The sequence below is a fragment of the Chanodichthys erythropterus genome, chromosome 8 (genome assembly GCF_024489055.1).
Source record: "Chanodichthys erythropterus isolate Z2021 chromosome 8, ASM2448905v1, whole genome shotgun sequence".
Classification (NCBI taxonomy): domain Eukaryota; kingdom Metazoa; phylum Chordata; class Actinopteri; order Cypriniformes; family Xenocyprididae; genus Chanodichthys; species Chanodichthys erythropterus.
The window spans coordinates 29,903,497-29,911,822 of NC_090228.1; positions in this window are offsets into that span (position 1 = coordinate 29,903,497).

The following is an 8,326-nucleotide window of genomic DNA, read 5'->3' on the forward strand; positions in this document are numbered from 1 at the left end:
CAAAACAATAATTATAATACAGCTTTGAATTGTTGTTGTTTTTCAATACATCAGAATGAGTCCTGTTTAATTCATAGTTAGAACTATAATGCAAACCATAGAGGGTTAATTTGTTTGTTTTTTCTGAGCAAAAAATAAATATTCATTTTTACCATGATTTACAGAAGACACACTAAAATGTTATTCAGTGTAGCAATCTTGTCAGGGATATTTAAAACAAAAAATCTATTTATGCCATATTAAAGACTAATTACTTTTACCCCAAATGCTAATTAAACTTTGCCACTATCCTAGGATTTGCCCATTTGACAGCAAGAATGTTTTATTATTTTAAAATGCAATAAAATTTAGTATGCTCGATTATTCTTTTATATATTTTAATGCATACAGGTTAGAGTATGTTGTTTAAATTTTTGTGTTACACTTAATGACAATGGAATATATTTTCACCCACATTTTGACATTTTATTATTCCAAAACTTATTTTAAACCTTAAAAGTAGACATTTCACTTGCATTTAATGTGGTTTCTAGGTATATAAAATCACTTTTGTAAATTTCTATTGATGTGGACTAAATGTCTTTGACCCTTAAAGGCACAGTATGTAGTATTTTTGAGGTAACACAGCGCTGTTTATCATATTAAATGTATTTGAGTTGCTGCAGAACGTTCACTTGTTGCACACTGCAGTAAGCTAGATCGATATTAGAATATCATTCAAAACTAATATGACATAACCTACTATGCTCATATGAATACTCAGCAAGACAGGTATTTAGACTTAGACTGTGGAGGGCCATGAGGGAGAACTGGAGTTGGCATTGCGCTGTCCAAGAGGCGGCTTTTCTGTGCATACTTTTTGGGGGGTGTCAGATGATGCGAGTACCGCAATGGCTTGTTTTCTGAGGTTTATTGCATTTAATAACTCTATTTTAATGTCAAGCTAATAACATATAAGTAACAGTCGTGTGCCCAGTTTATTCAATTTCTATATCCTAATTATTGTTAATGTAATTCATTTTTCAGGAGCTCATTGCTTCTACGTTCAGTTAAACTGCTAACAGTAATTGTAAATTAATTGCCTAAATTATTACATTATTTGCTAACTGCATTCTTTAAATTGTAATGTTGACATGCATTCGCTGTAAAGCTGCTTTGAAATGATATGTATCGTGAAAAGCGCTCTACAAATAAATGTGAATTGAATTGAAAATGTGAATTCCCTGCTATATGCATTGGCCTAAAACTTTGACCTTTTACAACTTTCTGAAGTAGCCTATTAAAAGCATTCAGATATCACAAGCTGTATTGTAGGCAAAAGAAGAAAGAGAGATAAGCACATCAAGTTACAGGGGGAAGTTAGTAGATGAACATAGAACACATGAGGATGAGTCAAGTAAAGAGACACCAAGGCCGTACAAATTTAAAAAATAAATAAATAAATAATTAAAAGTAATTAAAGTCTGTCCAATATAATATAGAGTGAGACATAGGAAGGGCTGATAAATGGATTTTAAAAAAAAATTGGAAGTAAGCCCTGAGAAAAGAGCTGGATGGATTTGGATTTCAGATTTGGAAAATGGATTTCAGAGAAAGCAAAAGAAAGACAAAGGTTAAAATACAATGCAAGACCACCAAAGTGTTAAGAAAGTGATTGTGAGCTAATGTATACTGGTTAGGAGATTTAGGGAAAAGATGTAGAGAAAACAATTATCAAATGAGTACATAAAAGAGTAACTCCATGAGCCCTGTATGACAAAAACTGAATTTCATTCAATTTGCAATGTTTTGGACCTCTCCACGTCAGGGTTTTTTGTTTTTCGGTTGGCCTGGTTGAGTTTCCGTGAGTTGAGTTTGAGTTTTGCCAATTGTGGCAGCGGTTTCTTGTTAGAGGTGGTATATTGAGCTGACGGAAAGGTTTGGTTTGCCAGGCCGTGTTTTCGGTCTGGTTGGATGTTTTGAACAGTGGTGAAAATTTTATCTTTCTTGCTGTCCAAAAGGCGAACAATGTCAGTCTTTTGTGTTTTAGATTTTTTTTTTAGCCAACACTGATTTTTCACTTCGAATGATGGATTGACTGTGGACAGTTGGAGGTGTATGATGAGGGTAAATTTTTGATTTTGAAATGAGGACCTTGAGCTGCGAAAATTTAGGAAAGGACCCAGAACTCAAAAAGAGGCTAAATGACACAAAAGGGGCAGAAGATCCTGTTAATTCCATAATATAGCAATAGGCCCACAATGGGCAGGAATGCAGGTTGAAAAAAGTTAAGTTTCGAATTCCAACACTGCAAAAAATGCTGTTATTACATAGAGTTTTTGTCTTGTTTCTAGTCAAAATAAAGTTCTTGAATCAAGAAGAATTTTCTTGACAAGTAAAAAATATGTTCTTGTTTTCAGGAAAAATAAGTCAAAATTGAGTGAGTTTTTCCTTAAAACAAGCAAAATAATCTGCCAGTGGGGTAAGCAAAATAATCTTATGTCAAACAAAAAATAAGATATATAATCTTGTTTTCAGTTTGGATTAAGATTATAAAATCATTTTTACTTGTCAAGAAAATGCTTCTTGATCTAAGAATTTTTAGATATTTGGACTGGAAACAAGACAAAAATTCTAAGAACAGCATTTTTTGCAGTGAAATTCAATTCCACATGACACTTTGTATGTAGAGGATGCCACTTAAAATATTTAGGTACAATGATGAAACGAGCATTTAAAAAAAAAGTAAATGGGAAGCCATTGACAAACCTCTCAAAATCTGTATTCAAAAACAGCTTAAGTACTAAGAGAAATGGAAAACAAGTACATATGTAAGATTGAAGAAAAAAGCCAAACAAGTTAGAATTAAAAGTAGGCCAATTGAACAATTACCAAGAATGGATAAGTAACCCTGAAAGAAGATAATAATATTGACTAAACGTTAGTTGACCGGTCCATAGGAAATTAAATTAATAAGCAGGCCTGCTGACAGGGATTGATCCAGAGGATTGCACAAACTGGTGGCCACCAAAAACATTATACTGGTCACTCCATCTTTGTTCATAGTTAGTTTATGAGCTAGATCTAAAGTAGTAATTTCAAAATTACAAATTTATGATATCACAAAGGTTGTCATTACCAGGGATTGCATGGTGTTAATACAGTATTGTTGGTAATCAAAATAATGGTGATATACAAAAGTCAATTCAAAGAGCAGCTTATGACAAACTGGAGAAAAAATTAAAAAAAGGCTTATGACAAAAGAATAAATTACTAGATGAATGACAAATTAGCTTTGAGAAATTGAAATTGGTTCCTTCACACTGCGATATGTCCCAGAAATAGCAGATCATTTGATTTATTCGATAAATGGAACAATTGGGGTTTATGACTGTGGTGTTTAACACAACTACATGGTAACTAATACCGATCAGCTGTATTATTGGAAACATTTAGACACTGTCAAATGGGGAATGCCACATGGCCTATGTTCAGTAGATCATGTTATTAGAATTTTGTTACTAATTTAGAATTGGTGGTATTCGAACCTTGATATTTAGGATGGTAAATCGCATATAAAATTAAAGAAATATTGATGAGTCAATTAGGAGGCAAACTCTAAAACCTCAACTTTAGATTGATGGACAAATGAGATATAAGATGACCATGATTAGATCAGCAACTCTTAGATGCGCATGGTTTTTAACCATTGCACAAGGGGGGAAGTGACAGATAATTTGAAGTGACAAAGTTACTGACAGATGATTTGATGATTTTTTTTTTGATAAATGATTGATATTTTTTATTTTTTAGCCAGATGCAACATTTGTGTCCAAAAACAATGTCAGAAAAGGTGTGTGGCTCCTATGGCTTGGGTATACAAAGCGTTCACAGCTTATATGGACGGCCCTGTCTTATTTACATATAACATGAAGATACATTGTGGCGACCAGGGCGGGCGAGAGCCGTGAGGGAACGGCGCGAGAGTTAACGAGCTCCACCTGCGAGGTGTACCGGCCTTGAGTCTCTCACGGAGGAGCTCCGGGAGCATAAAAGGAGGAGCGACGACAGTGAAGGACGAGAGAGGACCAGGCCTGGATATTATTTTATGTTTTATTATGTTTGTGTGGCCGGCAGCAGGGTCTGCCGGCATTACTTTCGTTTTGTATTTGTTTATTTTGAAATTAAAGTTGTGTTGAACGTTCGCCGGTTCCCGCCTCCTTCTTCCCGTACATACAAACTACGTTACATACATATTCATGTTATCTATATATTTGCAAATATTCTGCCTGTTTTCACGTGTGTGATTGCCAACTTCTGCTTTTCCGCTACACATGAAGCTGGCTTGTAAGTAGGGTTGTTCCGATTCCGATACTAGTATCGGAAATACCACAAAAAATTCTGGCATCGGTAATTAAATTCATGTACCGATCCAATACAATTTTCTTAAACAATACCTAGTTGTGCCCGGTATCTTTGCTTAACGCTGCAAATGGAAAATCAATTCTTCTTCGCGGCTCAGAATGCAAACACAGGAAGTTGTGCTGTGTTGCCACAAGCAACTACTGTTTAGAGCAGCGAAGAAGAAGTGAAAACGCGCTAGCAGTATGTCCACTGTTTGGCAGTATTTTAGACTAGACCAACCAGCCAGTAAAACGGCAACATGTCTCATATGCAATGCTGCAATTTCGAGGGGTGGCACAAGTATTGGCAACTTTAACACAAGTAACTTAATAAAGCATTTGAAGACGCGTCACCCCGCGCAACAGGATGGTTACAGTAAGGCTAGGATGGAGAAGGATGAGGCGTGCCAGAATCAACAATCTTTAGAACCTTCATTCAAACAAAGAAAAAAGTTCTCAAAAGACAGCCAACGAGCGATCAAGATAACCAACAAAATTGTCAAGTTTATTTTTCTGGATGACCAGCCGCTGTCAGTCATCGAAAACGTGTGTAACCCACACAAGGTTACTGGAGTGCAACTCTCTACTCTGCCTGCGGGTGGCGCGTACACCCCAGGGAATTCATTAGTAAACAAACACGCCTTTCCTCCGGTGAAGACGTTGCTAGAAAGCAACAAGGACTGGTTGAAAGCTGTGTGAGAGAGAGTTAAGCCGCATGACAGCGAGCTTTCAAGATACCTCCGATTGGTTTTTAGAAAGGGATAGACCATCTGAATCTGACCCTGGCAGTCAGTGGCGAGCCAACCGCAGAAGTGAACGGATCAAGAGCCCGGTGTGGCCAGCCGTGGCATCTTTGGAACTATCATCATCCTGTGCCTTAATTTGAGATACAGATAAGAACACATGTAAACCTACCCGGGTAGTGAAAAGAACATATATATATATATATATATATATATATATATATATATATATATATATATATACTCCAAGAAACACACACACACACACCAAGAACTTTCATGGACTCTTTCTTTATTTGAGGTTATTTATTTTAAGTTTATTGTGTGCTGTGCACTCAGGAAGCCGGCTTAGGTAGGCAGGGAATGTAAATAACTGCCATTCATTTTGTATAATACATTTTTCAAATTTACCTGTTTTGTGTTGTCTGTTCTCTGCTGACCTTTTACTATTTCAGGCTCCATTGTCGTATCTAGAGCTTCTGATACTAGCCCAGCTTTAATTTCTTACTACTTAAATTAGTCATTAGTTATACTAACCTAGGAAACAGGTTACACATGGGATTTTTATTTAACAAAATTGTTCCTGGACTTTCAATTTTAAAGAGATTATTTTCTTATATAATTATATATTTGTTGCACTGTTTTTATATAGCTATATTGTAAAACTAAAATACCTTTTTCAGTTTACTTTAGATTTGTGGCTGCATTTGAAGTTTTTTTCACTTAAAATGAATAAATAATATAACTGACAAATGTATGACAGATAATAAAAATACTCTAGTTCACTGTATATATTTGTTCTTGTTTTATGAAGGGATAAGTCTGAAGCACACCATAAAATAATTCTAGCAATTCATGTAAGGCTAGTAGTATATACAGCTGTATATTATACAGATACACACCCAGGTATCGGATCAGTACTCGGTATCGGCCGATACCCTGAGCTCAGGTATCGGAATCGGTATCGGGAATGGAAAAGGGGTATTGGAATATCTCTACTTGTAAGTGTATAATGCACCGCGCCATTACTTTTATTTTCAAATGCTGTAATATTCCCATTGCAGAAGGGCCTTTCAGCTCCCTGGACTTCACACTCAGAGCTCATTTCGAGTCCAGTAGAAACCCCGTCAAACATCCCATCAACCTCAGGTCTTGCCTGAAGGTCAGGTCAGGGACACTTCTCTTTCACAAGGCCAGCATCATCTGAATCTTGCAAGCTAAACTTGTACAAGGTTTGAAAACATATTTTCTGATATTATTAAACATAGTTTCTGATATTATTATTGCTTTTAAGAGTTTCTGTTATGAGAACAGGGTTTATATGTAAATTAAATACTGTGTGAGAATGAATCAAATGTTGAATTTGGTTCCAAATTTTAGAGCAATAAACAGTGCAGAAGTACAAGATGGAAAGCCAGTTCCCAAAAGTGTTGTAGTGGTAAGGTTTTCTGAAGCTGAGGCCAGTGTCTGGGGATTGTTCAGAAACTTTAAGCTGACCTAAGGACTACAGAATCCCCTGTCTTGATGGATTCAAACTGGAATGAAATAATGGATTCTGAAGGAACAGATTCTGGACTCTGCAGTGTTGTATAGGATGGACAGGTCAGGAAACTGCTGATAAAGGATTGCTCTGCATATTCAGTCCTCTTCTGTTAAGAATGGGTAGATGCTAAATGTTAAAGGTCCCCTTGAACATGTTTTTAAAAGATGTAATATAAGTCTAAGGTGTCTCCTGAATGTGTCTGTGAAGTTTCAGCTCAAAATACCCCATAGTTTTTTTTTTTTCATTAATTTTTTAACTGCCTATTTTGGGGCATCATTAACAATGCACTGATTTTCACTGACGCCGCCCCTTTAAGAGCGAGCGTGTTCCCTGCCACATGAGTTGTTGACTATATTACAGCGCATTTACAAAGTTCACACAACTAATATAACCCTCAAATGGATCTTTACAAGATGTTCGTCATGCATGCTGCATGCATGCTTCGAATTATGTGAGTAAAGTATATATTTGGATGTCAACGTTTTATTTTGAGTGAGTTTGAGGCTGTGTTCCGTGGCTAACGGCTAATGCTACACTGTTGGAGAGATTTATAAAGAATGAAGTTGTGTTTATGAATTATACAGACTGCAAGTGTTTAAAAATGAAAATAGCGACGCTCTTGTCTCCGTGAATACAGTAATAAACGGTGTAACTTTAACCAACAGTAGCCTACATTAGCAACATGCTAACGAAACATTTAGAAAGTCAATTTACAAATATAACTAAAAATATCATGATATCATGGATCATGTCAGTTATTATTGCTCCATCTGTCATTTTTCGCTGTTGTTCTTGCTTACCTAGTCTGATGATTCATCTGTGCAGATCCAGACGTTACTGGCTGTCCTTGTGTAATGCATTTGAACACTGGCATTATGCAAATATTGGGGTGGAGCCCCTGACTGTTACGTAACAGTCGGTGTTATGTTGAAATCCGAGTGTTTTCCGGAAGTCTTTTAAACAAATGAGATTTATAAAAGAAGGAGGAAACAATAGAGTTTGAGACTCACTGTATGTCTTTTCCATGTACTGAACTCTTGTTATTTAACTATGCCGAGGTAAATTCAATTTTTGAATCAAGGGCACCTTTAATGTTGTGGTCAGTGAGGATTGCAAAATCTGATTGCTAATAATTTCAGGAATTCCTGTAATTCTGTGGGCGTTCCATGAGTCCACTACTCTTCCTACACGAATCTGGCAGGCAAGATCAGAAACACAGTAGTGAACGGTGGTGTCCTCCGTGACCATCATTTCCTGGTAATTCAGCTGAATCAATGCCTTCTTGAGATTAATTCATGACACGAACCAAAAGAATCCTCTTAATTATACGCTATTTATTCCTAATGGGGTAATTGAGTGTTTGTTTCTCTCAATCATCAATCACTCAATCCTGTGGTTCTGAGTTAAACTGTTAAATTACAATCTTGCTCTCCACCTCTTTTATACATACTGAATAAATGAATCAAAAACATAAGTTAGCTTATAGAGGGCCTACCAGAGGGTTTTATAAATACTCAGATAATTCATAAAAAGAGCTACTCACCTTTGTTGAAGCCGTCTGTTTGTAAGGCTCACTCCCTGTATTATATCTGTATCCAGACAGGATCTCATGCATAAACAGACAGAAATAAAACTCTTTCACAATCTGCACTTACAGA